Raw genomic sequence first — 24,614 nt, forward strand, 5'->3', positions numbered from 1 at the left:
GATGGTCCGGGAATCAATGTGTTTTTACATGAGCAGAATGTGTTCTTTTATTTAAAATGCATCCTGGGTTGTTTGTGGGGCATAGGAATACGTCCCCCCCCAAAAAAAATATAGTCCGGTCCCCCACAGGGTCTGAGGGACAGTGGAGCAGTCCCCTGCTGAAAAAGTTTGCTGACGCCTGATCTAGAATAATAATTAATTATGCCTCCATAGACCAGCTTTGAAGAGAAAACTGTATCTTGACTGATCACATATCTATTTTCCTCAAGTAATGTGTTACTTGCATAACATTTTCCATAATCAAGAGGGTAATATGTGGATCGGCTGCACCCTAGCTACATATTTAGGTTTGGGTAGTTAACCAGAGGTAATTGCCCACATTTGATATTATGCTAATAATTTTCTTTTCCTTCTGAGAATCTGTATTCATGCTTAGATTACTGACTTAAGAATTTGTGCAGTGGAAAGACTTTTTCCATGTCTTTCTCATACTTTATTTTCTGGCAATAAATAAATACATCTAAAGTTCAAAGGGTGAAGAAAAATATATATAACAACAACAAAACATCTCTACAAGCCACTATATAACATATTTCTGAAAATAAGCAGATATCTTAAATCATTCCTATAAATCTGTGTACATTCATTTGCCTTAAGGCCCCCACTGCTTTTGATTCACAGTTGTTCTTATTGCTCTCTTTCCTGAGTTTCCACGGCTGTAGGCTGTTTAGCTGTTACGGATGCCTTGCTGTCTCAAACTACTGTAACATGATAAGCACGTTTATCTTTATCTTTTCTTCAGGTTGTCTTTTCAGTTAATTCCATTTAGGCTTTTTTTTTTAAAAAAAGCCCCCTTACTTTCAATATATGCTTCCAACATAGGGTTCTAGTGCTTTCCTGTCCAAATGGGCCTTTTGCATGGTGTTGTCTTCCAATGGAATTGGGTATTTTACTGAAAAGTCAGCCTGTTGAAGGGGATAGGCAAAGCATGACTTGGTCTAGCAAGATAGGATTAAAATTCTTACTCTTACTTATACCTTCTGGATGATCTTGGGTCACACTCCTTCTGATCTGCCTACAGGGGTTCAAGAAAATCACATGTATCCTTAAGATGTTGTTTGAATGCTGAAATGGCTTAGTGGATTGTTGGCTGTATGAATGAATGTTGGCTGTATGAATGAAAGAACTGAATTGTCAACTGTGGCCAGATAAACACACCTGGTAAGATTCCACCCCCCCACCTCTGGACCTGATTTAATTCAGGTATCTTAACTAATAACTGCTGACAGCAGTGGCGTAGTGTGGGGGGTGCAGGGGGGGCCGGCTGCACCGGGCGCAACATCCGGGGGTTAGGGTTAGGGGGTGCAAATCCACGGGTTGGGGGCGCAAATTACTAGCCTTGCCCCGGGTGCTGACAACCCACGCTACGCCACTGGCTGACAGACATCTTCCATTAATTTGTCCACCTTTTAAAACAAAAAGCCTCCTAATGTAGTGATCAAAACTACATCTTGTGGCAGTGAATGTGCAAAGGGAATCTCATGCCACAGTTTAGGGGCCACAGCTGAGAATGCCTTTAGCAAAACTGTGACCTGGTTTGCACATCCATAGCCTCCACAATATATGCAGGCCATAAACGAGGAAATAAGTCTTCTGGAGTCATGTGACCTGGGCGAGATCAAGCCTCCGAAAAATGTGCTTTTTTGGGATAAATCGCAGCATTGAAAATGGCCCCAAACAACCAGGATGTCCTGGTTTTCCCAGGACAGTTGAGGGGTATGTACATAGTGCTAAGACAAACCCACCAACAGGTACAAAAAGTCCTTATAAGCTAATGTTACAATTCCTTTCCTACTTTAAACTTTGGCTTGGTTCACACATCATGCCAATTACTTGGGAGCAGCAAACCTGCCAGTTTCCTCTCTGGGAGCCCATGCACTTGCATATTTACAGTAGATCATGTTTGGTTTACTGTGATGTGCGAACCAGGCTAATACTTGAGGTGGGATTGAAATTATAATGCTGTTGTCAGTAGTGCTGAGCATTGCAACACTTCTGGTCCTCTTCCTCAGATTTATTAGGATGCTTTTCCTGCACTTTGCCCAAACGTTATCAGTTCTGCTTTCATTTTCTGTTTTTGGTAATACTGTATGTACTTTTGTAACTTGTTAGGCATTTGCAGAAGGAAAACACCAAGAGGTGATGAGTTGGAGGAGTTAAAGCAATCCCTCCTAGATTTCGGCCAAATTATTTTCTCATTAGCACTCATGAACAAACTTGCTTCCAGTTCTCAGATGCAGAGAAGAAGAGTTTGGATTTGATATCCCGCTTTATCACTACCCGAAGGAGTCTCAAAGCGGCTAACAATCTCCTTTTTCCCTTCCTCCCCCACAACAAACACTCTGTGAGGTGAGTGGAGCTGAGAGACTTCAGAGAAGTGTGACTAGCCCAAGGTCACCCAGCAGCTGCATGTGGAGGAGAAGAGACGCGAACCCGGTTCACCAGATTACGAGTCTACCGCTCTTAACCACTACACCACACTGGCTCTCAAAGGTCTCTCCCATCACATGTGCGGATGTGCACAGAATTATAAGGGAGAAGGTGGTCTTTTAGATACCCCTGGACCTGAGCCATTTGCTTGTTGGGTGGTTGCTATGACCCAGTGAAGTTTCTTCTATAAAATTGTTCTAGACAATAATATTTGAAGGTATGCTTTGTGAAGCCTAGAGATACCATTTCAGAAACTCTAGTAAGCTGTAGGTAGAAGACTTGTGCCATGGAAAACCACTGCATTCCAAGATGCACAGTGGCCATGTTAAGGCAGTTGATACATCCAGTTGGTGTGGAGCGATTTCTTCCTCCTCCCCCGGTTTCAGCCCTTTGCTCCAATTGAACTCTTTGCATAGTCCAAACAAGAGCAAACCATGAATGAGGGCCCGGACTCCTGCATGCACTCCTCTAGGACACTGTAGATTGTGGTCCTTCATTTTCTTGCAAGAGAGGATGTGTGCCAGTGTAATATCATCTTTATCATCCTGATGTGGAGGTTCTTGATTAGAATTACTGATTTCTTTTACTGCCTGTAGCATATGATGCTGCATTGTAGTCACTGCCATTCATTCAGCAAAATAGGTGCTCATATTCCCCTGAAACAAACTGTAGTCTGAAGTGGCTATTTTTTTTAGTAATTAAAGAAAATTTAGGAATGGGAAAGTATTTTTTTCTTTAAAGATCTGCATTGTAGAGAATGCTCTCTGTTCTAAGGATGCTGAAGTTCTGAATGATGGAAGTGGCAAAAGGATGAGATGAGTCTCAGGCGATGAAAGAATGCATGATTTGCCATGCAAATTGATGCAAGTATGAACACCACAGCTGAGTGGTGGTGGTGAAGGGTGTTGAGTTAAAACCAAATTATGATGATGGCAAAGACATCTATTAAAAGTAGAAAGCTGGAGAAATCTTGGCTGCTGTTAAAATATTGAGAAAATGGAGAAGAGAGAATGGCAAAACGATTTTTGTTTTGCAAGACCAATGATGGAAGGGAATGCAGATTTGCAAATCAAAGGCGGGCTGCAAAAGTGCAGTTCTACTTTCCAACAGCCATCTATTTCATCATTCAAGCGTTCTCTTTATCCTTCTCTATGAGAAATTGCTAATACCATGTGTTTGGTTCATGGACAGCATAGCCTAAGGTTCAGGACTGTAGGCTCTGTTTGTCTCACGTCAGCACAAATCCGTAGGTTGCTTACATTACACTGGATTGCAAATTTACACAGGAAGATGGTGTGGTAAGAGATGCTGGGTTGTCTTGGACCACATCATTTCTAACTGCAGAACTGCAGAGTATGCTACCACACATGGTATTGGTAGGGGCAAATATAGGGAAATTCGTTGGGGCAAATATTGTATCAGAACAGCCTCTGCATTTTAGCTCTAAGCACCATTTCTTCCCCTGTTGCAAGATGGCACACCTGTACTGTTCAGCTGCTATGTAATGCTAAGTAGAAATTCGGTCCCTGGCTCTTTCTCCTCATTACTCTTGCCCTTTTTTTGGTGTGTGATGCATTTCCTCTTAGGCAATGTGCAAGTGGGCACCCTATGAAGCACTGCAGTAAGAGAATACGTGGAGAGCTGCAGCTTGATGGTGTCTCAAATGTCAGGCTGGTAGCTAATAATAGGGATTTGGTTACTTTGAAGGGCGAACTGCATGCCGCATGCAACTCTGCTCCTCTCTCAAAGTTTAATTAGAGATTAGGGTCCTGTGTGGATCACAGGATTCTTACTTGTTTTTTTAATATATACGGTGACTGTGTGATGACACATTACAGATTGGCTGGCATGTAGGTTTACTATGGGGAAACGGCTGCTTTCCCCACAGCACTTAGTAGGAGGAATCTGTGTAGATCTTCTGACCATGGTTACACTCCCTCTGAAGAAGCTTGGGGCTACTTCTGGATCCTTTGCTGCCGCTTGATGCTCATGTGGCCTCAGGGGCGTGAGGTGCCTTCAATCAGATTTGGCTGGTGGCCCAGCTGCACCCCTATTTGGACAGGGATAGCCTAACTATTGTTGTCTATGCTCTGGTAATCTGTAGATTATATTACTGCACTGTGAAGTATTTGGGGCTGCCTCTGAAGATGGTTTGGAAACTTAAGCAGGCATGGCCAAGCTTGGCCCTCCAGCTGTTTTGGGACTACAACTCCCATCATCCCTAGCTAACAGGACCAGTGGTCAGGGATGATGGGAATTGTAGTCCCCAAACAGCTGGAGGGCCAAGTTTGGCCATGCCTGAACTTAAGCTAGTGCAAAATTCAGTAGCCAGGTTGCTCATGGGGGCAAGATGGAGCAGATCCTGGCCTGACTGCACTGGCTGCCAATTAGTTTCCCAGCCCAATTCATTCAACAAACAAACAAACAAACAAACAAACAAACACAAATAACTGTATGACCATGTCTTGCATGAGGGTGCCTTGCTTACCAGACTCTGGAATGTCCTTGTTATATCTTGTGGGAGCATCCTGCAAAATCTCATGAGCCTGGTAAGCAAGGTGGAGAGCTTAAAAGTTTCTTTTTGCACCAGGGAAACCCAGAGCAAAAGAAACATTTAAATTCTCTGCCTTGTGTGCAATTTGTGGGATTTCAACTGGCCGCCTTTCAAACACACATGGTTGAAATTCTGCAAGTTAATTGTGTGCAAGATGCAATTGTACTGTGCTGCTCTTCCTTTGAATGCCAGTTTGTGGGGTGTGCTGAATATTGCTGTTTCTAGTAATGCAAAATTTCAGAAATATTTGGAAAGGCATAGGAAGTTGCTTTATACAGAGTCAGACCTTTGCTCCACCTAGCTCAGTATTATGGCCTACACTGACTGGCAGTAGGGCACCAGATTTCAGACTGGGGTCTTTTGGAGCCTTACTCAGAGATGCCTGGAATTGAACCTGGGTCATGATATATTCAAAACATGGGCTTCACCAAACTACTGCCCTTCTCTATACAGCCCTTGGTAAACTGTTACGAATATTTCAGGCAGCTCTGTTATTTCTTGTGAGAGAAAGGGCAGGAGATGGTTAATAAAATATTAGAAATGTGTCCAGTTAATTCCCAGATGCTTGGGGTCTTGGCCAGAATACAACAGCATTAACTGCAAGGGGCTTGGATGTTAAACGAAGTAGTGGTTGGGGGAGTCTAGGGTAAGCAAATCTTTGCAACATTGCTAGGAGTGAATATTTCCTCCTGTAGTAACTGCAGTGAAACAGAATGTGGTGAGTACGGGAAGAGATTCCAAATTTCGAGGTGCCAAAATCAACACACACACACACAAAAATCCTAAGTGAGAAGATAGTCTAGCTTCAGCTGCTTGTAGGAAACCAGCCTCTCTCTCTCTCTCTCTCTCTCTCTCTCTCTCTCTCTCTCTCTCTCTCTCTCTCTCTCTCTGTCTGAGAAAAAAGTAGCCTTTTGCTCTGGGTAACAGCAGTTTCTTATAGAGATGTGCTTTCTTCTGCTTTCCAGATGCAGGGTCTCATGCTCCCTTCACTCCCTCCCCCTCTTGTTGTTAACAGAAAGACATCTGGGTGCATGTGTGTGTGTGGGTTATATGACATATGTGGTGACGTGTGCATGTGTATTGCTCATCAGTTCTTTGTGTTACTAGTACGCAGGCAGGCAGTGGAAGGACATTTGCTGGTCACCTGCCATAACTCACTTTCATAAAACCCTACCGGGCCAAAAATTAGTATTTATGGGAGCTGCCTTGGGAGGCTAATGTAATGCTGTTGGAAAAGGCAGCTGTGAGCTTTGAGCATGTGTGGTTTGTGCCAGCATTATAGGGGAGAAGTAGGAAGAGGAAGGAATAGCTGCAGTTGCTTAATGCACCACAAATCTGCATACTTACATGGCTGGCTTGGGCTATCTGGGGAGAGGATGGACCTGAATTGGCAAATGCTTTTGGAGCTGATTCCAGTTAATTTTGAACAGCATGTTAAGCAGCACACAAGGGTTTGTTCAACACGCCATTGCAACTCTATTTTGTTAATTCAAGCATCCATTTTCTGCTGCTTTGATTACTCCCCGGTGGCTTTAACCTTGAGTCATTCTCCCTTGATTCTTGAAGCATTTCCTTACTATTCTGTACATTGCAGAAAATAAAGGGAGTTGTGTGCATGTTGCAACACTGATCACAGACTGAGATGGATATGCAAAGGGAAGACTCAAAAGAAGACTGAACCAGGAAAGCCAGAGGGGTTTGTTTATGTGCCAGTTCTCTGCTTGCATTGAAAAATGTTTAATAATCCAAACCTTCATGGCCACAGAAATAATAATAATAATAATAATAATAATAATAATAATAATAATAATAATAATTTCTACCCTACTCATCTGGGCTGCTTCCAACAAAAGATTAAAAATACATTAAAACATCAGTCATTAAAAACTTCCCTAAACAGGGCTGCCTTCAGATGTCTTCTAAACATCAGATAGTTGTTTATTTTTTTGACATCTGATGGGAGGGCGTTCCACAGGGCGGGCGCTACTACCAAGAAGGCCCTTTGCCTGGTTCCTTGTAACTTTGCTTCTCACAATGAGGGAACCACCAGAAGGCCCTCAGTGCTGGACCTCAGTGTCCGGGTTGAACGATGGGGGTGGAGACGCTCCTTCAGGTATACTGGATATAAATTGGCTTATATATTTTGCTCCCAAGTAGATGTACTTTTTTGCCCATACAGACAGAACCTACATGTGATCAGAGCCCTATGTGATTTTGCTCTGACAGCATAGAGTTTTTTTCTATCAAGCATGATATTGTGGCTTGCCTCTTCCTTTTTTGTTCTCTCTTAAGCTCAGCATATGCCTGTATGCTTCTGAGGTGCTTGTATGAGATACCTGCTCTATGTCAACTGGTCTTGTTCTGACTCAATTGCCAACCCTAGTTTTGCCCACAAAAACCCTTAGTGTGTCTCATTTTCACTTTCTTTTCTAGGATAGCAAATGGTCATGTGATAAATATATCTGGGGCTTAGTAGGGGCCATAACTTAATTCCTGCTTTCTTTATGATTTGAATATTGTCCAGTTATGATCAGTGAGTCTGGCTTCTCTGAAGCACACAGCATAGGGTTACCCTATGGCAGGGGTCAGCAAACCCTTTCAGCAGAGGACCAGTCCACTGTCCCTCAGACCTTGTGGCGGGCCGGACTATATTTTGAAAAAAATATGAATGAATTCCTATGCCCCACAAATAACCCAGAGATGCATTTTAAATAAAAGGACACATTCTACTCATGTAAAAACACACTGATTCCCGGACCATCAGTGGGCTGGATTTAGAAGCCAATTGGGCCGGATCCGGCCCCCAGGCCTTAGTTTGCCTACCCCTGCCCTCTAGTATGTATTGGCACCTGTGGAGTGAAGTTCATCCTCAGTGGTGCTGCTCTCTTTCTAGCCTTGTTGATGACTTTTCCTTCCCTATTTCAGTGGTGGTTTTTTCCTCCCATGATGACTCTTCTTCCTTTTTTGAATGCCAACAATTATTCCTATATATGTTTGTAGAGCAATATCTGCATGTGTGCATCTTTGTTAACACCAAAATGTTTAAAGTACATAAATAGAAGAGAAGGATCTGCAAGCTTTGCCATATGCATATTCTTCAAACTTGCACCTTCGGTAGTACAAAGAAGCATGGCTTTCTGGTTTTCAATATGGCAGTGGGGAAGAAGTTGACACTCCTAATCTGTATAGACTACAATAACAAATTATAGCAGAGTGCTAAGGGCTTTCTGGAGTAAGTTAACATTTGCAGAAGGTTCAAGATAGTTTTCTGTTCTTGGGGTTCACCCATAAAATGTTCTACATATAAATATGTGCAGCTGTCCTTATTCACAAGTGGGTTTTAATGCTCTGAGAGAAAGACTGTTTTGCTCTGCAAAGCTTGTCTGCACTTGTCTATTGTTGTGGGTTATGCTGTTCTTTCTACTTAAATCCCTGTTCTATGGGCAAGTAGTTTCTTTCCAACATCTTGAGCATTAACATTGGCAGTGGGGTGGCGAAAAGCACCAAGATGATTGATGCTACAACTTGGCTTCAACATTTTGGAGTCTTTTTGTTTTGTTTTTGTACTCTGTACGCTAATGCATTAAGGCTGGCATTCTACAATGTAGCTAAGCCAAAGCGTCTAGAGTTTGAGTCTGTGCTGCTATCATTAAAGTCAGTGGTGACTAAATATACTTCTTGTATACTTTTTGGGTAAGTGAACTGTAGCTTGGTTGGATACAAATGGTTAAAGTTGCTATACTGTACATATTTCTTCCAAATAACGTTGCCATGTAAGTAGTCCATTAACCTAGTGATCTTAGACAAACTGCTTTCTCCACGTGCAATATGGAGGTTTAAATTCTCACCTATCTTGCAAGGTTGTAATTGTAAGAATTCCTGATAATTTATGTAGTGTATTGAGGACACTCAAAATATTATAAAAGGGCCAAATATTCTGCACATGCTCTCAATTTCATTGAGGTGCTGCAGCTGAGTGGTCCCTGGTACAGTCTCTCGCATCAGGTAGCTGATTACTGTATTTATTTATTTGACAAAATTTATAATGATGGGAAACTGTAGTTTAAAGCAGGACACACACACACACACACACACACACACACATACACAAACCAACCAACCAACCAACCAACCAACCAACCAATCCACAGACAACATGTGTGGAGGTCTTAAGGCTTCTTGCAGCCAATATACCTTTTCATAGATCAGGTCTTGCCACTCCACTGAAATGGTAAATGACCATGCAGTTTATATCCTCCAGTTACCTGCTTAAGAACAGCATCTTAGCCATTTAAAGCTATGCTTAAAGGCACATGTTATTTTTGGCTTTCTTTGAGCTTCTTCTGCTGGGGAACTAACTTGCAGAATGATAAGCAAAGCAAACTGTTGAACTCCTCAAAGGGGCACTTGTGATTTATCTTCCTCCTCCTAAATTCCCACTGATTTGAAACAAATGCTGGAATAGAAATGACTAAGCTGCTGAATGTGCTGAGGACGCAACATTAATAAGAGGCCTCTCAATTCCTTATCATGGACTAGTTTTCAGGGAGATGCACACTCTCTCTCACACACATTTTTGTGGTGATCTTTTTCACAGATCCTGTGTGAGTTGCATTGGCTTTTTGGCAAGGCAGTGGGTGTTGCAAATGCTAGAACAGTTTTGTGCCGAGATTGTGGCTTTGCCAAACTGTTGGCTGAGCCAAGAGGTTGGTGGCTTGTGATTTTGATAGGTTGGGGGCATTCAGTTTTATTCATTCATTCCCTCTTTTGAACAAAACTCAAACAGAAATTCATCCTCTAGAGATCACATGCTAAAGCCAATCTGTAATGGCTTCACCACTATTTAAAAAGTGGAGAATGAGCTGTAATTGCAATATACAGGCAAATCAAAGCTGAGAACATGAAGAGTATAGAATTTACACTGAAATGTTGAATCATTGTCAGTGTGCATATGTGGGATGGCTACTGTATAGCATCCATAAATTTAGTCACTTGTTCAGGCATGGGGAATATGTGGGCCTCCAGAAATTGTTGGATTCCAACTCTCACAACATAATGAACACAACAGGCTGAATGGTAATGTTTGTAACAAATTTCTTTACTAGTTACTTCTTAACATGAATCAAGTCCAGGATGTACAACATATACAATCCTTAAACAAGGTATATAACCTATGTTCATATGTTGTAACTATTGCATCTGCGTAACAAGATATTGTATTTGTTTTGGATTCCAACTCTCTGCACCTTCATCCAGCATGGCCTTGTATTACAGCGCAGCCATTTAATTATGAACTGGTATATCTTTGCTTGTGTGTTTTAAATGTATCATTTAATAATGATGAGAAATGGAATTCACCAGTATTGCCTACTTCTCAGCCCTCATTGGAAATTCCATGCTGAATATACCACAAACAAAGCAAACAGCAAAAATCACACACCTACAAAAATCCTGCACTTGCATTCTTTGCAGTCATGTAACATCATTGTTGTCATGGTAATTGGCCATGATCCTCAGACCTTTCCTCCACTTAGATCTCAGCTGTCAAATCCCCAGCCAATCACAAACTATGGCATCCCCCAAGCACATGACCTTATGGCTCATACTACTAAATTCTTTCCATTTTCTATTATTCCTATTCATGAAGTCATCACCCAGCAGAACTTTCTCTGAACTTTCCCAGGATCCCTTTAAGTTTCTAGCCCTTTGGCAAACATAGCTTAAATGTTTTCAATATTTTTTAATCCACAAGCACCAAGAACATTTATTTATTTTTAAACCAACAACCGCAACCTGAGAAGCTCAGCAGGCGTATTCTGTGCAAGAGTCCAAATTCAGTAGCCCTGTATAAGCACCCTTACTTCCTGATTTTATTCCTGTTTACTCTGAAAGTCCCACAGATTTCAATGGATGCATTCTTTAGAAAGTGTGCTTAGGGTTAGAGTGCTAGTGTGTTGGGTTATGCCTTCTCAGTCCTCCACACAATTGCTTTCTGTTGTGAGCCAGCTCAGTCTTCCACTCTTAAATGTATTTAACCACCCCCAGATGTGTAATATGAGTTGTCTTGTGTGTGCAGGCACGACATCTGGGAGTGGGTATGGTAATGTATGGTGACTGTCCTGTGCTTATGAATGATGATGGCAGGAACCAGGATGGCTGAGAATAGACACTTGGCTCTAAAGATGACAGCTGACAATGGTGTCCGATACAGCAACACCCTCTCGACTGGGCATTTGACTGACAGGAACACATCTCCACTGTCTTCCTAGCAGTAGCTTAGTCCCCATGACATTTACAATCACAGCTATTTTTTACAGTTCAATTTTAGATGCTGGTAGTATGTGTGTAAAAAAAGAGAGAAGAAAAGAATAGGTCTATAATAAAGAGAAATTCCTGGCAGGAAAGGCAAAGATCTTGTAGTTGGAAAGCTGAAACAATTATTAATATTCAGGATCTATTTTGGAATAGAACTCTGACATCAGCTTGGTCTTCCCATCTCCCTGCTGACATCCAAGTACCATTGGCTAAACTACATATGCCCATAAAAGTGAGATTCTTCTGTTCCTATGACGTGGATGTTCTAGTGTGAATCATTTCTTTCAAAGTTGTGGTCTTCACATATATTAGGCTAATGAGTGAACATCCTGTGACAGTAACTTTTTTGTCACATGGCTTGGGTTTTTAGTGGTGACATAAAGATGGGAGGCTTCCTGTACCATTACTGGTCTCCAAGGAATCACTCAAGAGCATCCCTTAAACCTTCATTCCATAGTGTCTGCCTGTGGACACACAAAGCCATTGTTTGCTTTCTCTTACAATGACTGCATCTAGAATTCAATAAGATACTGCCAAGTAGTAAGATAAAGTGAAGGCGAACACCACAAAGCCAATGAGGAAGGGAGAAAGTGCTCAGTGCTGTGTGGGAGTCATAAAGCCATGGCAGAGGCTTGTAATACTGCAGGGTGCCCCCTGATCTCGGCTGACCAGCACTCTCTGCCTTACAATGTATTAGAATGTATTGACTTTAAATGGAGTTGTGTTTCCTCTGGGCAGTGATGACCTTATATGGTGATGGGCGTAGTAAAAGCCATGACCGGATGAGGTAACGTGAGACACTGGCAAAGGGCCATGCGACAGGGGAGAACAAAGGAGAATAAAATCGGAGGAGAGTGGATGAAGGAGCTGCTCTTACCATCCTGAGAATATAGCTGGCTCTCTGTGTCTTTTTTCTATGCTGTGCACCATTTAATGACAGCTGGACTTCCGTCAAGTGGTGCCCCGTGTGAGGCTACTAAAACAAAACAGTCTGAGGCAGACTAAGAGGCTTTTAAAAGAAAACCGTGTGAGGTCTTTCGATCCATGCAATCATCGACTCACCACGTCCGGCAAGGGTTGCAAGCGCTGAATCATCTTCGGATCCCTGTGAGTCGATCTCTTTTATCTTGATTTTAGAAAAATGGGCAGCTCTTTGTCTATTCCCCAACAGAAATTTTTAAAAGACTTAAAATTTCTCCTCTCCTCCAACAAATTGGAAGTTCCTGAGGGTGATTTGACACAGCTCATTCTGGCCATCGATGAGCATTGCCCCTGGTTTCCTGCAGATGGGACTTGGGAATTACAACATTGGGATAAGATTGGAGCACATTTTCACGGACACCCCAGCATTGGTGTTCGGATTCTAAGTGCAAGGTTCGTTATGCCATGGGCTCTTTATCACCAAAAAATATCTCCATGGCTGTATTGCCAACATCACCTCCGGCTTCTTTAGTCCAGCCTGCTGTGATGCCACCTGTTCCGGCACTCGCCTTGCCAGCACCCCCAGACCCCAAACCTCCGGACTACAGTTCCTCACCAGAGGACCCAATCCTGCAAAAATACCGTGGTCTGGCTGGCAATGATCCTACTCTCTCATCGACAGAACCAGCCACCCCTTTTCAACGTGCAGTACTTGCCTGTTCCTTAATTCAGGATACTGTGGCATTTCCCGTTATTGTGCCACCTGCTGGCGCTCCAGCAGGAACTCAAGCCCAACACCAACCTTTTGACTTTAAAATCTTGAAAGAGCTGCAATTGTCAGTAAGGACAAATGGACTCCAAGCCCCATATACGCAGGCTCTTTTGGAAGCCACATTAGCCCAGCTTTTGGTTCCAGATGACACAAAGCTTTTGGCACGTACAGTGTTACCCCCATCAGCTGGTGTTTTGTTTGCCCACGAATGGGAAACTGCCTGCCGTGTTTATGCCCCGGCTTTGTTACAACAACTCGGAGGAAATAATCCAAATATTACCCTCGCAGACGTCCTAGACGCCATGATGGGGCGTGGTCCCTTTATTCAGGCTTCAGTGCAAGCCACACTGCTGCAAATCTTATTGAGGGACACCGCTCTTGCTGCTAAACAAGCAATGAGAAAAATCCCAGAGCCCACCAGTATTCAATTGAGGTGGGGGTCGATCAGGCAAGAGGCAAGAGAATCATATTCTTCCTTTATGGACAGGCTGCTTACAGCAGTGAGTCGCCAAATTGAAAATCCTGAAGCCAAACAAATAATTATCAAACAATTGGCCTTTGAAAATGCCAATGAGGATTGTAAGGTTGCGTTACGACCGATAATACACAATCCTACCACAGACACAGCAGCCATGCTTCGCATTTGTCAGTCTGTAGGTACAGCCTCCCATAAAGCTCATCTGTTAGCGGCGGCGCTAAATAAAAACCAGCCTGTAGCCACCGATACAACATGTTTCCAGTGTGACAAACCAGGATCACCGATACCCCAGTGTGGGTAGGACAGTGGCCTCTACCAAAAGAAAAATCTGCAGCAGCGGCAACAGCTTATTTCTGAACAATTGACTTTCGGCCACATTGAACCATCTTCATCCCACTGGCTCCAGCAGACAGGGAACGGTTTGCTTTTACATTGCCAGTATATAACAATTTGCAGCCCACCCAGCGATATCAGCGGGTTGTCCTGCCTCAGAGCATGCGGAACTCCCCTACACTTTGTCAACATTTTGTGGATGAAGTGTTGAAACCTTTCCGCATGCGCCACCTAGAGGTGCTGCACACGAGCTGCATCTGGCAGTGTTTGCCTTCCTTACCATCTGCCTTGCCATCCTTTGCTGCATCGTTATACAAGGAAGAGAAGCAGACGACCCAGTCCAGTTGAAACCACCATATTTCACCTTATCAGCTGGCAAGCCGCTGTCGTCTGAATCCTACTCTGGCTGGCAGTATCCACGGCTCAGCCACTCTTGAACTAGAAGAACAGCGTTGTTGAATAAGACTTTTAGGGGAGAAAATTATCATAAGATATGGAGAGATAATATTTTTGTACAAGATATGATTATGTTTGCCAGTTTATTGCATGCTTCTAAATGTTGGTTGTGTATGCCTGCCCCCATTTGTTTTTAAATTAAAGAGGGGAAAGAATCATGGGGCATATATCCAAACTGTCTATATACATTGAAATTCACTTTTAATAGCTCTTGTTCTCTTACAGGAACATACAGTGACCAATCTCAGTGCTATAGGAGCGATACCAGTGCATGGCTAAAAACTAGGAAAGAAACCTACCATGCAAATTGGAGTCTGAATTCTTCTATCCCTGGCTTAGCAAATGCTGCCGATGAGCAATTTCATATCAGTTCCTTATTTACTGCAGCCTTTAATTGGTCGCAACAGAGTAGTAATATCAGCTATTTACTCCAAAGAGAGTTATGGTTGCTTTGTGGTGAAAAAGCATACAAAGCCATTCCTTGAAACCTCACAGGCACATGTACCTTGGGTATCGTGGTTCCGTTGTTGTATAAGGTTGATAAGTTACCATCTTCTCTTAGACTACGAAATCGTCGGGAGGTTAATTCACCCATAAATCAATATATCGGTACCCAGATCTCTCGGGCCTTGCTGCCCTCAGTGGGCGCAGCAATGAACTATAGGGACCTCCATCGGCTAGCAAATTGGACTGAAGGATTATTCAATGATACCATAAAAGCCTTGAAGAATCTCAACCAAGGGTGTCTGCAATGAGAGAGGTGGTCTTACAGAATCGTTATTCTTTAGATGTGATTTTAGCCTCAAAAGGAGGGGTTTGTGCACTTGTTCATTCTCATTGTTGTATGTTTATTCTGTTGGCTGTTTGCAGTATGGTAACGCTGCAGAGAGCTTGCTGGGGAGACCATGCATTAAAAAAAAAGGACTCAAAAATAACTTAAACAAGGTTTTAATAAGAAAAACAAAAACTCCTTTTACACTAAGTACATTAACAACCAAACCAGACCCAACCACCAACCCATCCCCCAGGGTAATGGGAGAGCTAGGTGCTGCTCCTTATATACTACACCCAAATGCTGACACACCTTAATCAAATGCAACTCAGCAGCACCTGCTACATTTCACAGCTGTAAAGCTGGGTCTCGTTATCTTACTCTGGCCCTTGCTCTGGCCCCTTAAAGACATACACATTGAGTGGAACAATGATGAACCTTTACATTTAAAGAAACCATTCAACATTTCCCCTGCGGTTCATCATTGTGGAACAAAAACATAAAGCATACTTTGTACATGTCTTTCATGTGTAACCTTTGGAAGTGCTTTAGTAAAAATGTCCGCAATTTGATTGTCACCTGGAACATATTCAAATACAATCATTTTGTCAGCAATTAGTTTCTTTACAAACTGTAAACGTAACCTTAAGACTCTAGTGCGCTGCGTATTGGTCTCTGAACACAGGATAGCAAGTCCGCTCTGGGAATCAAGGTAAACTTTTACTGGTAGTGTTACTTGCATCTGTAGGTCTGCAAATACTTGCAGATACCATTCTACATCACGAGTGGCCTGAACGCATGCACATAATTCACTCTCTGTTGTGGAGAGACAAATAATGGTTTGTGTCTGGGACTTCCATTCAAATGGACAACCGTTATAACAAAACACCATACCAGACACACCCCTGCAATTATTTTGTTCCACTGCATGAGATGCATCGCAGAAAATTTCAAAACCTTTGTCAATACATGTTGTAAACTGCAACCTATAATGTTTGGTGTGTTTAAGGTATATTACCACTCTCTTAAGAGCAGAGAAACATTGTGTAGTAGGCTTTTCCACAAATTTTGCCAGAAAGTGAAAAGCATAAGTTATATCTGGTCTTGAGATTCTTTGAATGAAATTTAGCTTGCCTATAGCAGAACGATACAAAGTTTTGTTAGGAAATGGCTTATCTTCACCTGTAAAGGTGAAACCACACACCATAGGCGTTTCCTTGCCATTTGCATTTTCTAAACATAGCATTTCAACAAGATCATCAATTTTTGCAGTTTGATGAACCAGAAAAGATCCATTTTTGCCTTTCTCAATTTGCATGGATAAGTAATTTTTAGCTATGCCTAATTCCACCACATCAAATTTCTTCTGTAACTGTGATACTACCAGTTCATATTCCTGTTTAGTTTTTGTAGAAATTAACACGTCATCTACATACACACATATTTTTGTTACAGAGTTTGCCCTTTCCTTTATAAACACACAGTTGTCTGCCTTTCCTTGTGAAAAACCAATATCCAGCAATTCTTTTGCTAAAGTTTGGTGCCAATTCCTTCCACTTTGGTGCAGACCATAAAGGGATTTATTTAATTTGCATACCAAACCTTCAGCGGCGTCTATGCCTTCAGGAACACGCATAAAAATTTGTTCTTTTAAATCTGCAAACAAATATGCAGTTTTTATATCTAGGTGATAAACAGAATGTCCACGTTGTGATGCATCTTTTAACAAAAGCTTAACTGTTTCATATTTTACGCTTGGTGAATAACACAAATCATAATCTTCGCCTGGAATTTGTTGAAAACCCCTAGCAACTAATCTTGCTTTGTACCTTACAACTTCATTTTTGTCATTCATTTTAACTCTATAAACCCATTTTGAATCAATAAGTCTCATATCTGGGGTTTGTGGTACAAGAGACCAAGTGTTATGCTCTTTTAAAGAAGCTCTCTCAGAGTTCATAGCTTTATACCAATTTGCAGCTTGTTGCTTAGGTAATTTCTGAACATCATTGTAGCTTTTTGGCTCAAAAACTGCCTTATTGGCATACACAATATTAAAATGTTCATCTGCAAAACGTTGTGGCTTCTGCCTCTTTCTATCTGAACGTCTTAGTCCAGAAGGAGAGTCAGACTCCTCAGACTTAATGGGACTAAGTGAACCACTAGTTTCAGGTTGTAAATCATTGTCAGATTGAAGAGATGCCTGTAGGCTAAGCTCACGATCAGAAAACTCAAGAGAATCTAACCTCCCCTCGGGTGCCTTTGACTTTAAATCATCAAACAAATTAGATTCAACAGACTTTTTGTCTTTTCCCATTAATTCAGAAGCACCATTTCCTGCTGCTGCTTCTCCTTCCTCTTCTTCCTCAGTATTATCTATACCATCAGTATCTTGGAAGACAGCAACTCCATTCCAATTTACAGTTTGTATCATGCTTCTGGTAATATGAAATTTGCCAGTTGCTGGTATGTAAATTCTGTACGCCCCCTGCTGGTAGCCCATTAATTTTCCCTGGACACTACGTTCACCCAATTTCTGCTTAGCGGGATAATGCATTATTACATCTGAACCCCAAATGCGTAGGTATTTCAGATTAGGGCGTTTTTTAAACAGCTTCTCATAGGGGGTGACATCTAAACCAGAATGATAACTGCGATTTGTAACATAACAAAACGCATTAAGCGCTTCAGCCCAAAAGTCTTTGGGCAGATTAGCATCGTGCAGATACGTTTTAACCCCTGCCTGTAGGTCACGCTGCACAACTTCAACAAGCCCATTTTGCCAGGGACTTCGGGGGCAAGATAACTCATGAGTAGTCCCCTGCGCTTCCAGGAAATTCTCAAAATCCTCAGAAACAAATTCTCCACCCCGGTCAGAAAACAGGTTCTTAATTGATTTGTTAAAGTGCGTTTTTACCCAGTTGCAAAAAACTTTGTACTTCTCAAATGCTTGGGACTTCTCAGCTATTGCATAAGTCCAACAATATCTACTATACTGGTCTATCAGAGTAAGCCAGTACTTAGAACCTCCTAATGATGGTGGGAGTGGCCCAACTAAATCACAATGTACACGCTCAAATGGCTCAGTTACTTTCCTATCTGAGCACCTACCCTTGCGTGCAACCTTAATCTTATTCTTGCAACAGGATAGACATTGCATAAAGAATTTACATGGTTTTAAGTTGAGGCCATTAACAATATTCTTTGTCTTAATTACATCAGCAAAATTCAGGTGTCCCAGAATTCTGTGTGCCTCATGGACACACCCGGAATGTGGCCTTACATTCCTCAACCCCTGGCTTGACTGTGCTGCTCTGCAATTTATAGGCGATTGGGAGTAGGTGCAAAAATACAGTCTATATAAACCATCAGATTCCCGGGCATATAATAGACGTTTGTTCCCATCGAAAAACTCACACATTGACTTTAAGAAACGCACAGTTATGCCTTGACGAGCAAAGCACCTTACTGACAATAAATTGTCCACTGACGGGCAGTAAATGCAGTTCGCTATTGTAATGTTTAAAGAGTCAAGTTTAACAGTACCCCTGCCAAGCGACTGCAAGACTTGTGAATTGGCTAAATGTACATTACCAATTTCCTCTTCGAAAGAAATAAACAAGCTTCGATCGTTGCAAACGTGCTGAGATGCTCCTGAGTCTACAACAAAAGACTTCCACTTGGCACGTTTAAGTCTTTTACGATCTGTTGTCCTAGCATGGAAAACTCGTGGCTCGTTTCTGTCTCTACTATACGATGTCGGCTGCTGGGCTGACAACCGTGACTGACGAACAGAAACAGGCTTGGGAGTACTTTGCTTTCTTTTGGATCTGCAGTCCTTTGCAAAATGTCCTTGCTTATTGCAGAACCAACAACGCTTTGCAGCTTTAAATGCAGTTGTATCACCACAGGTTTGCATATGGCGTTCCTCATTCTTTCTGGAAATAGGAGTGCTTATGGCACAAGCCTCCCTTCTATCCAACTCGCCCATTAATCTTGCCGTTACCCCTTCCACAGTTAATTGTGCTGGTGGAACAGCAGATATCTGGCTAGCTATGCCATCAAAGTCCTTGTTAAGGGAACAAAGAATGATAAAAACATACTGAATATCAGGTATCTCCATGTCCCTTTGAATTAATTCGCAGCGTATTGCCTCCAGGCGTCTCAAGTGTGCTGCCAAATCACCACCAGGCTGCAACTTCGTCTGGTACAACTGCTTGAAAAACGTCAATGCAGATGCTGACTCTTTTCTAACATGCACTGCTGCAAGACTGTCCCACATTTCTTTGGCAGTTTTCTTATTTCTTATATAGACTACTTGCTGGTCGCTGACTGCCAAATTAATTATCGCCCTGGCTTTTGCATCTCCTTTCGACCAAGCATTAGTCACAGGGTCAGGAGGGTCATCAGTTACATAGGTCCATACTTCTCTAGAGGTCAAAAGTGCCTCCACCCGAAAAGACCATAAACTATAGTTCTCATCTGTTAGCTGTGGGAAGACCAGAGCCTTCTCAGCTTCAGGAACCCGATCAACCATTCTGGAACTCTTCCAGACCCACAGAACTACGCTAACAGGAGAAGGAGTTTTCAAACCTTTCTCAGAGTCCAAAAATATGCAGTCATCCACTCAGCAGCTGGGCCCATAACCAAAGATGTTGGCTGTTTGCAGTATGGTAACGCTGCAGAGAGCTTGCTGGGGAGACCATGCATTAAAAAAAAAGGACTCAAAAATAACTTAAACAAGGTTTTAATAAGAAAAACAAAAACTCCTTTTACACTAAGTACATTAACAACCAAACCAGACCCAACCACCAACCCATCCCCCAGGGTAATGGGAGAGCTAGGTGCTGCTCCTTATATACTACACCCAAATGCTGACACACCTTAATCAAATGCAACTCAGCAGCACCTGCTACATTTCACAGCTGTAAAGCTGGGTCTCGTTATCTTACTCTGGCCCTTGCTCTGGCCCCTTAAAGACATACACATTGAGTGGAACAATGATGAACCTTTACATTTAAAGAAACCATTCAACATATTCCTGATAATAATGTTAGCATATCTGCGACGATCAACCATATGGAAACCATGGTAGCCCACAATTCCGCTGATCCATGGGCATGGTTATTTTCTTGGCTTCCGGATGGAAGTTGGCTTCGACATTTATTGATTTTAGTGATCCTAATAGTAGTTATTTACATTATTTTGTGTTGCTGTATACAATGTATTCCTTCTTTAATCTCTATATGTACTACATGGTTCTCCCGTCCGCGGCCTGCTTCCGGTCTCACAAGAGTCTCTTATCGTGCTCGATATAACCGTATTGGTACTGACATATATGACTCTGATTAATAAAATAAAGAAAGAGGGCATGTGGGAGTCATAAAGTCATGGTAGAGGCTTGTAATACTGCAGGGTGCCCCCTGACCTCGGCTGACCAGCACTCTCTGCCCTACAATGTATTAGAATGTATTGACCTTAAATGGAGTTGTGTTTCCTCTGGGCAGTGATGACCTTATATGGTGATGGGCGTAGTAAAAGCCATGACCGGATGAGGTAACGTGAGACATTGGCAAACGGCCATGCGGCTGGGAAGAACAAAGTAGAATAAAATCGGAGGAGAGTGGACGAAGGAGCTGCTCTTACCATCCTGAGAATATAGCTGGCTCTCTGTGTCTTTTTTCTATGCTGTGCACCATTTAATGACGGCTGGACTTCCGTCAGTGCTGGACCGACACATTTTGCTAACCAGAACACAAGGAGTCACTGAGTGTGTGCTGTGACTGCAGCACACTTTTTCTTTTGCACATAGAGGATGCTGTTTGTTGCCTTCCTAACTTGCCTCCTAGGGCATATGCCCCCCCCCACAAGGCCTGAAAGCGAGCCATTGTGGGGTGTTCTATTTAATGGAAGAAATTTGAGAGTTGTATAGGGGATGGCATTTAAATAGCAACATGTTCTTTGTCAGGCTTTGCCATGCGTGTCAACAAACTCTTTAGGAATGTCTATTGCACATCCTCATCTGGAGGCATAAAGGATTTACACCTGGTGCTGGATGGGACCATATACCCGACTCCCTGCCAAACAGCGTCTAGTGTATCCACAGCATTTTACTTGGTTGTATGACTTTTGATCCGAGCCTTTGAAAGGACAGGGTGATGGAGCAGTGCCTGGAGAGGCCATTGCATGTCACCTGTTCCAAATTGATAGTGGGGCTTATAGGAAATGGATTCTCTGCTAACTGATATTAAAGGAAACTCCCCTCTCCTCCCCCCAGTCCTTCATGGAATCTGTCTTCCAGCTGGCTTTCTGCATGTGGTGGAGGAGGAGCTTAAAATGACGTGACAAACGATACAGGCTGTACAGTCTTATATTGGCATGACCTTTTTCATTTTTCAAGAGGCAGATTGTGTGCAGATGTGCCGTGTGTTATGTGTTAAGTGGTAGAATCATAGAATTGTAGAGTTTGAAGGGACCACGAGGGTCATTTAGTCCAACCCCCTGCAAAGCAGGAATATTTTGCCCAATATGGGGTTCAAACTCATGACCCTGAGATTAACAGTCTCATGCTCTACCGACTGAGCTATCCCAGGCGCGGTAGAAATGTATGCGGTTTGCTGTATATAGTTCTCTTAAGGGTATTGACCAGACCTTAATTTTTGAAGTCAGAAGGGTAGATCCTTGATGGAAGGATGAGAGGCCTTAGTTCAGTGCCCAAGTACATGCATTGCATGCAGGAGATCCTAGGTTCAATCTTCAGCATCTTGGGTGATAAGGATCTCTGGCACCAAGAATGGGAATGACTTTTGTTGGAGACCTCGTAGAGCAAATGCCTTTCAGAGAAGATAGTATTGAACTAGAGGGACTAATGGTCGAACTGGATATAAGACAGCAATTTTTCTTTAAGGGCTTTTTGAATTAATCTAAAGCAGGAGTTAGCAGACTTTGGCTTTGCATGATCTACTTTGTAGAATCTTGAGGCTGGTGCAAAAGACATATATTGAAAGAGTTCAGATTCCAGGAGATTGTTCCAAATGCCCCATCTGAACTGAGTTCTCAGTCCTTCCACACATAAATCCTCTCCTGGATACTCCACTGCCCAGCTCTCTTCATTTCAGCAGTATAGCTCATGTGGTTTTATAGCTGCCATTGTTAAAAAAGATTGGGCAAGGATTTCTAACTCCCAATTCACCCAAAGATTTCCCAGTAGATCCTGTGCTGCCATCTGCCTTCCCCGGCCTACATAGTTTTGTCACTGTGTTGATGTTAGAATTGAGAAAGAATTTTTTTTTTGCATGTAAGCTACATACAAATAAATAAAGAAGTGAAATTTAACAGCATGGTGTTCTGCAGTCATTTCTAAGATCTGTGCTGTTTCCTCTGCTGTAAATGAAATACAGTAAAGGTGGTGAATAGTATGTGGAATATATCTTGTAGCCAACTTAGTTCCTTGCATTTTGCTTCATTCCCTCGTTGCTATGCCAAGAAGAGTAATTGCTTCCTTTCCTTCCTTACAAACTCACCTCTATTTTAATCTGAGCCAACTCTTTAGATTACATCAGGACACTTTCATGTGATGACTGCATCCTTCTCTGCACATAATCACAGGGCAGATGGCAATTACTTTGGTGTAAATGCCCCAATACGTGTACCTTGAGGACAGAGATAGTCTAATGGATGCTTGTAATCTCACAGTCTAACAAAAACAGTTTTATATTATGAACATTCAAAATGCTATGTTGAGCTCTTCCTGCCCCTTATGTAAGAAACTGAAGCACAGCTAAGGACATTTTGTGCTGTCAGATGATGTCCATCAAGATAATGCAGCATCTCCAGCTTATAACATTACGTTAGACTTTTGGGGGAAGAGTCTAAACTCATTTGAGGGCAATGTAATTCAGCATCTCTGTTTCTTTAGTCTCCCTGGCAAATTTGTGAGCCGGAATTCTTCATCCAGCATGCTTTTGATTATGCTGTTTAGTTCTGATGTCAATTTATATAGTGCCCCAAAATACAAATGTATAAGTTTGTAATGGTCTCATGTAGGTGAAAACTTGAAGAACTGATTGATTGTCCTAGCTTGCTGTTACTGTAGTTCTGGGCATTTCCTAGAACCACATCAGGAAGTGCTGTCATCCCTCTTAATCCAAAACAAGACCTGGATGTATTTGTGATACCTCTCTAAATCCAGAATAGAGGTCATAACATATTTTGGCATGTTACCAATGAGTTGCCAAAAAGAAAAAAGAAAAAAAAGGGCTTCCTTGTTCAAGGAGGCTGAATTCAGACATGACAAAATAGGTGTTGCCATGATGACGACCAGGCATGATCTTTGGCCTAACACACTTCTTTCTTAGTTTCCTATGAATGGAGGAGAGAAGGTTAGAAGCATTTACTTTGAATTAGTATCAAATCATAGTTTTTAATTGCTTCCAAATACAGCAAATTGTGGTTTGCCCAAACCATGGTTTGTCCCCAAACCAGGCTCAAACTGTAGCTTCAGATCCTGATTTGTGGGCAAACCATGCTTCAAGCAAATTGTGATTTGCTGCATTCAGACACAGTGGCCAGCTATGGTTTGTTCTAACCATGGTTTGCCTATAGTCTAGGATCACCAGCTGCAGTTTAAGGAAAAAACTGGATATCAAAACTAGTTTCAAACTATAACTGTAGTTTGTTGTTTTCTGACGTAAAGACAACCTATGACTTGCGGCTAACTCAAAGTGAGGGCTTTATAGCTCCCCTCCTATGTAGAGGAAGGTAAGGAAGGAGTGTGCAAGACTGAGGCTTATGCCTGCTTATCTTCATAATCGTTTTAATCCTGCCATTTACTCATGTTTGCTGTATTCCTCCTGAACATTCACACTGAGGTTTTTAGTGATAACATTGTACTGTTCCTTTGTGGGTGAGGATAGATCACAGCTAATCTCTAATATTTCAAAGAAGTTGTTTTCTTGTCTCCCTCTCAAGTAAGTTAGACAGATCAGGACAACCTCTTCCCCTCCACTTTCACACATGCTTTTGAATCCATGCCTTTGAGGTTCATGTTTCTTTAGAAGAGCCATATTATGAGAAGTTCATGAAGCTCTTCAGCTTTTTCGTCTACCTCTTCTGTTGTATGAATTAAATTAATTGTTTCTCTGTTGTTTCTCTGACATGCCTTTTTTAAACAACAACAGCAGCAGCAAACCCAAATGACTACGTCCAATGCGGTGGCAGAGATAAAGAGAAACTATACTGGGGATTTCTCAACAGAGCTCCTATTGAGTTGCAGCGGCAAAAGCTTTCCATTGTGTCTTGCTCCAGTCCATCCGGCAATGACAGCTCTTGTCCACTTGCATGTAATATATTCAGCATCTGTCGCCACCCTTCGAACCCAGAACTGAGCAAACAAGGCTTCATGTCCAAGCTTGGTAATCGAGCCCTTTCCCAGTGTTGTCAAAAATAAAACCTGCTGATCTTTAAATCAGATCTCTGTTATCCGAGAGCACAAAATATTTATGGAGAGTAGAAGTGAGTGAAT

The 24,614-nt window shown here is 42.2% G+C and overlaps 1 protein-coding gene and 1 non-coding gene across 17 annotated transcripts in view; one reads left to right on the plus strand and one right to left on the minus strand.

Annotated features, from left to right (window-relative positions):
* The window catches only part of BIN1 (bridging integrator 1), a 122,328-nt gene that overhangs the window by 17,853 nt on the left and 79,861 nt on the right, over window positions 1–24,614 (plus strand). The window lies entirely within an intron of this gene.
* TRNAN-GUU (transfer RNA asparagine (anticodon GUU)) lies at window positions 21,612–21,685 on the minus strand. The gene has a single exon. It is a non-coding gene; the product is annotated as a tRNA-Asn (tRNA).

This window comes from Podarcis raffonei, chromosome 1, assembly GCF_027172205.1.
Source record: "Podarcis raffonei isolate rPodRaf1 chromosome 1, rPodRaf1.pri, whole genome shotgun sequence".
Lineage (NCBI taxonomy): Eukaryota > Metazoa > Chordata > Lepidosauria > Squamata > Lacertidae > Podarcis > Podarcis raffonei.